This window comes from Papio anubis, chromosome 2 (genome assembly GCF_008728515.1).
Source record: "Papio anubis isolate 15944 chromosome 2, Panubis1.0, whole genome shotgun sequence".
Classification (NCBI taxonomy): domain Eukaryota; kingdom Metazoa; phylum Chordata; class Mammalia; order Primates; family Cercopithecidae; genus Papio; species Papio anubis.
In genome coordinates this window covers 126,955,093-126,961,889 of record NC_044977.1, presented here as the reverse complement: position 1 = coordinate 126,961,889, position 6,797 = coordinate 126,955,093, and the positions used below count along the sequence as shown (strand labels likewise).

The 6,797-nt window shown below is 32.9% G+C and overlaps 1 long non-coding RNA gene across 1 annotated transcript; it reads right to left on the bottom strand.

The window, feature by feature from the left end:
* Window positions 1–1,743: 1,743 nt before the first annotated feature.
* LOC103882217 lies at window positions 1,744–5,229 on the bottom strand. Its single transcript, XR_002520488.2, has 2 exons — window positions 2,937–5,229; window positions 1,744–1,805 (listed from the first exon to the last, which is right to left on the bottom strand). It is a non-coding gene; the product is annotated as an uncharacterized LOC103882217 (long non-coding RNA).
* Window positions 5,230–6,797: the final 1,568 nt, after the last annotated feature.

The following is a 6,797-nucleotide window of genomic DNA, read 5'->3' as shown; positions in this document are numbered from 1 at the left end:
AAAAAAAAAAAAAAAAGAACTTCTGATGCTTCCCACACTAAATCTCTCTTGGAGTCCATTAAGTTTTAAGAGCATGTTTTTACATATAAATATACATATTTATATATACATTTATACATAGATGTAGATGCATATATATGCATGTCTTGGTAATTTAATTTGATCGGTCGTTAATTGAAATAGTTTACATGAATATGGCTATGAGATATACCACATCATTGGCTAAAACATAAGACACATATATTTAAAGAAGATTTTAGACATGGGTTTGTAGCAATAAGTATTGTGTCAACGCTCTATTTGCAGAAACTTTTCAAAGAACCTAATGGACTCAAGGGAAGATTTTAATTTCTCACTGTTTGTCAATATGAAGAGAATGGTGTGTATAGCCTCTTTTTTTTTTTTTTTTTTTTTTTTGAGACGGAGTCTCGCTCTGTCGCCTAGGCTGGGAGTGCAGTGGCCGATCTCAGCTCACTGTAAGCCTCACTTCCCGGGTTCACGCCATTCTCCTGCCTCAGCCTCCCGGAGTAGCGCTGGAACTACAGGCGCCCTCGCCACCTCGCCCCTGCTGGGTTTTGTATTTTTAGTAGAGACGGGTTTCACTGTTAGCCAGGGATGGTCTCGATCTCCCGACCTCGTGATCCGCCCGTCTCGGCCTCCCAAAGTGCTGGGATTACAAGCTTGAGCCACCGCGCCCGGCCGTGTATAGCCTCTTAAAATCCTAAATAATTTAGAAGAATATTCTGACCTTCAATGAGGCTCTCGCATCACACTTCCATTTGCATATTTTAGAAAATTTTATTTGTATTTTGTTTTCTTTTTATTCAGTTGTTCCCTATATGAAAAGAGATACTTACAACAATCTATAACAGAATCTCATGCCTTGATAATTCAACTCACTTTCAGAGGACTCTATCTATCTATCTATCTATCTATCTATCTATCTATCTATCTCAATCATCTATCTATCTAGTCTTCAAACCTAGGAGTTTTCCACTTTTAATCCAGCCATTTTAATTGAGTCAGAGAAATTTTGAGGATTGCATTGCATAATCCTGGTTAGCATTCCCCTGGTTAAGATGTCATGGAAAAGTGGTCTCAAAGTCCCAAGCTGTTTAATATTTAAAGAGCCTGATAGGAGGGGTTCTTTTTACCCTGAAATAGCTATTTCTAAAATGAAAACATAGAATAACAAATAGGTATATATTTTAAATGCTTGACTTCACCAATTATCAGGAAAATGCACGTCAAAACGACAAAGATACATCATCTCAGCTCAATTAAAAATGTTATTTTTAAAAAGTCAATCAGTAATGCATGCTGGTGAAGATGTGGAGAAAGGGGAGCATAGTTTCACTGTTAGTGGGAATGTAAATTAGTACAATCACTCTGAAAAACAATATGGAGACTCCTCAGAAAACTAAAGATAGAATTACCATATGATCCAGAAATCTTACTGCTGGATATATATCCAAAATAAGAAATCAGTATATAAATAAGATATCTGTACCCCCTTGTTTATTACAGCACTATCCACAATAGTGAATACATGGAATCAAACTGAGTGTCCATCAACAGATAAATGGATAAAGAAAATGTGGTATATGCACACAATGAAATATTATTCAACCATAAAAAAGAATAAAATCTTGTCTTTTGCAGCAGCATGAATGGAATGGAGGACATTATGTTAAGTAAAATAAGCCAGACACAGAAAGACAAATATTGCATGTTCTGACTTACATGTGGAAGCTAAAATAATTGCAGTCCATGAAGGTAACAAATAGAATGGTGGTGTTCAGAGCCTGGAAAGGGTAGTGGAGAGGGGCAATAAAGAAGGGTTGGTTAATGGGTAAAAAAAAATGCAATTAGAGAGAAGGATTAAGATTTAGTGTTCAATAGCAAAATAGGGCAACTACAGTTAACAATAATTTATTGTATATTTCAAAATAACTGGAAAAGAAGATCTGGGATGTTCCCAACAAAAAGAAATGATAAATGTTTGAGGTGATGGATATACCAAATATCCAGTTTTATTCATTACACACACATGTATGAATAGATCACATGTGCTCTATAAATATGTAAAACCATTACGTATCCATAAAAATGAAAATCAAATAAAATAAAGGCATAGATGCCTTATTATTGCTCCTGTAGATCTACATTTCCTAAGGATAGATCAGGAAAAAAAAAATGTCACTAGGTAAGAGCTGTAAATCATGCTGGAGTAGTCACCGCAAGGTGTACAGGCAAGCACTCATCCTTTTTTCAGTTGTAGCTGTGATCTTAGAGAAATCACTTGAAATTTAAGTGTTCAAAATAATGTGAAATGTAAATTAGAGGTAATCCCAGTAAACATAGAGAAAATGTTTTGAGAGTTCACTGTATCTTAGTGGAATGGCAACAACACAAACAATGTCATATTAACTAAGATGAGACTGATCTACCACAGGCAGACTCCTAGTGGCAGTGGGATTACACATTTGTTTTGGTGCCGCAACTTTGGATGGTCCTTTAATCCAGCTTCACAGACTCTGTAATGGGGATGACAGCAACATATCATAAACGAAGTGTAGAAGCAACAACTGGTGATTCCAAACATTCTAGGAAAGACCTTGCTAAAGTCCCATTGCAATGTCACATAGGAGGCAATAACAGAGCCACCACAACACGGGGCAGAGCAAAGAAAAAAAAAATCACATTAATTTGGAAGCAAACGTCTGAGCATGATTTCTTGTCATGTTACTTATCATGTTTCTCTACTTGGCAGAAAAATGAAATTAATATTGCCTATAATTTTGTAAGAATTAAATGAGTTAATTCATGGTACTCCTTTATATGATAAGACTTTTGCAAGAACATTGGAGACACTGGAAGAAAATATGTGTGATACCCTGAAGAAAAATGTTTGTATAGAAAATGACATGAGTTACCTGCTCATCCTGCTGACTCTTGGTCAAGTGCAGTGAACCTTTTCTATACCTGGAACATTAAAACATCATTGATCCTGCTGTCTGAGAATCGCGTTATCAAGCAGCAGGGAAATATACTTAAGAGATAGAAAGCAGCTAAATCTCACTGTAAGAGAGTTTAAGAGAACTTCTTAGATTCAAATTGAGTGGCTATACCTATGCATTAAAATAATGATTTGCCATTGTTAAATGAAGTGACTGACAAAGAAAGGCAGAAATTTGTTTTTTCTCTAAAGTTTCTTTTACCCAGGTGCTAGTGGATACCATAACCAATTAGATCTCATTTTCTATTTATATGAAGCAAATAGAGTTAAAAATAATGTTGTTTAGGGATGCTTTATATGGCAAAAGAAAGAATGAGAGCAAAGAAAAGATGAAGAATATAATGTATATTAATAAAAATGAAAATGCATAACATATTCATAATTATTTTAAAACAATTCAAAAATACAAGACTCTTTCATGAAAATAACTAATAACAGATCTGAAACTTCACTTATCACTTGCTTTACCTGCAATGGAAATTCCTTATTAATTAAATTAATTTTTAATATTCCTTTTGTATTTTTGTAGATATAGTATTGTGCACATTTGCTTTTTTCTGCCAAAACATGAACTTTACAAATGAGAGATGAGGTTACAAAACTCACCAACTAATGTCTACATATATTCATCTGTACTCATTTCCTGACTTACAGAGATCCAACATATGTATTTATTAACAAAACTTACCCTACTACTTCAGCCTCTGCTGAGATGATCTCATCCGTTATTCTCACGAAAAAAGAACATCCTTTGTTTAGTAAATCCCTTTTCCACCCCTCTGGGGGATTGAAACATTGGTGGCATCAATTACTCCTCTTATTCCAACCCTTGCGAAATAACCACATTCTATTGATTCTATTCATAACGGTATTTTAATCTACACTTCCTTGCATTCCCATGGTCACCACCTTGGATCAAACATATTCTCCCATTACAGTGCATCTTGGTTTAAGAATTCAAACTCTTTGATCCTTAGGTTTGAATCTCTACTCTACCACTTAATAAATGTTGATACTGGGGAAATTCTTTAACCATAATGGTATTTTTTTTTTTCTAATCTTTGGAAAAATACCATCATTATTATCTACAAAACAGGGATACTAGTGCATATTTTATATATATATGTGTATATATTTAATTTATACTTACATTATAGGTTGGCTAATAAACATAAAGTACATATTATTTATTGTTATATCCTAATTTAACTTTCTGCCACCATTCTTTTTTGAAACCACACTATCAACTTTATCTTTTGAAACTACCTGATAACTCAAATTTGTCTTTATTCTAATGTGACACATAAGTAAAACCACAATTCCTTAGTTTGGCTTTTAAAGACTTCTGTATATCCCAAATTTATAGCTTTATACTTTGTCATGTATTTGTTTAATATTTGTTGATCAATAACTACATAAATTTTGGGGTCAGATTTGAGGGAGGACCCAAAAATATTCCACTGCTTTTCTTCAGGTTTTTCATATTCCATGTAAATCCTTTGCTGGCTCAGAATTTCTTGTTTTTAGATCCTCCTTAAATCCTATGGACATATTAAAATCCAAACAAATACAATGAATATCACTCTCACAACATGTTATCTGGGGAAAATATTTTCTGCATCCTGCAAACTCTTACAAATATCACAGATCTCTATACTATTGTTTAAGCACGAGTCAGTTTACCCTGTAAGACTGCAGGGTCTAGATTTAGGGCCCATGAATATCTGCCATATTGCCTTTGAAGAGTCCATGTTTACATCCTTCTTGGCATTCATAGATTTCTGCAATGTTCTTATTAATTGTTCTTTTTTCTCTTTCCCTCACTAGAATGCAAGTTTTATAAGGATAATAAACTTGACTATCATATTCCCCAGCATTTTACTCACACTAAACATAAATCCTGACCCATCCTTCTGCCAAAATAGTTGCTAATATATAGTTATTAAACTAATTGAAGACCTATACTTTATTTTTTACTAGATAAATACATAACTTCTGGCTGAGAAACCTTTGGCACTCCCAAAGCCATACATTAAGAATGTGTGTCTTGTTTCTCACCATTCCCACTCCCACTACTGGTCCCATCCATAGTTAGATAACATAAATTCCTTGAGAAAGCCTCAAAGGTTTGACAATTTTTATTATATTTTCACTTACCTTTTTGTACTTTTTATTTCAAATAGTTTTAAAATAGGCCAAGGTGGGAGCATTACATGAAACCAGGAGTTTGAGGTTACAGTCAGCTGTGATCACACTATTGTATTCCAGCCTGAGCAATAGAGCAAGACCCTGTCTCAAAAAAAAAAAAAAAGAAAAAAAAAATTATAAATTTACAGAAAAGTTGCAATGATAGTAAATAACTCCTATATAGCTTTTACTCATCTTCCTCTAACCATAATCATGGTACATTCATCAAAACTGAGAATTTAATAGTAATATAATCCTATTATTAACTAAGCTACTTATTCCACCAAGTTTTCCACTAATGCCTTATTTTTACTCTAAGGCACAGTTGATACCACATTGCATTTAGTAATAATGTCTCCTTAGTGTCCTTCAAATCTTTGGTAGTTGCCTGATTCTTTCTTGTTTGTCATGCCCTTGGCACTTTTGAAGAATATTGGTCATATATTTTGTAGAACATACACCAATTAGGGTTTTTCTAATTTTTTTCTCATTAAAATTTTAGCTTCGACTGGGGTTGTAGATTGTTGGGAAACATACACAAAAAGAGAAATATTTACTGTTAAGTGGAATCAAATAACCTGTACCCCCACTGAAAACATTCCAAAGAGGTAGAATATACTGCTTGGCCAAAATGGTGGAGCAGCCACCAAACCTGGCAACTGAATGACAGTTTCAATGCAGATGGCAGAAACAAAAACTTGACAACTCGGGTGTAGGTTTAACTCAGAAAGCAAAAGCAAGATAAGACAAGACAATGTAACAATGGTGTTAAGTTTTAAAAATCCATTAGTTCTCATAAAGAAATAATTTTACAATAGGCCAAGTTTCAAAGCATTATAAAACTTCTGTGTTTCATTAATATTTAAATTGATTTTCCACTAATGTCTTTCCTCAAATATTTAATTCTAGAATACTACTAGAAAATAAATTAAGGTTTAAAATATCTTTTTAGTTCACATTATTTTGGTCACTTGTAAAACATTTTCATAATTTTCTGAGTTGCGAGTATTTCATGATAAATTAGTTTAACACGCCCTGCAGCTGCTAATATTTTTTACTGAGATTTGTTTACTTTCACTGCATGTCAAATTCGGGAAATACAGGCAACACTAATTCAGTGTTGAATTAGACAACAATAATGCAGACAATACTCAGCTCATATTTCAAAGTAGTTCAAATGAATTCAGAATTAGCTTGAAATATGTAGTGATAAATGTAATTGAATATTACATCCTATGGCTTCAAAATTAAAGACATGTTTCTAAGGCTAATTTTCTATGTCATTTTAAAAAATAAATTATTATTTTTACTTCCAGAAAAGATAGTTTCAAAATCATGCTCAAGCAATATTTTGTTTCTAATTTATTTAAAATGTTTTAAATTATCAAATCAATTTAAATACTGATCATCACAAATTTAATGCATTTCTGTCTCTAATATGCAAATACTAATTTTTCTGTTCTAACTATAATTTTGTCTAGCAAAAATTATTGAACTTCAAATTGTAATGGAATCAATTTTAGTACTCCACAAATTGTCAAATTAAAGTGCTTTCTCTTTGAGTGTTCTCCATTTCAATAAATTAAATTCC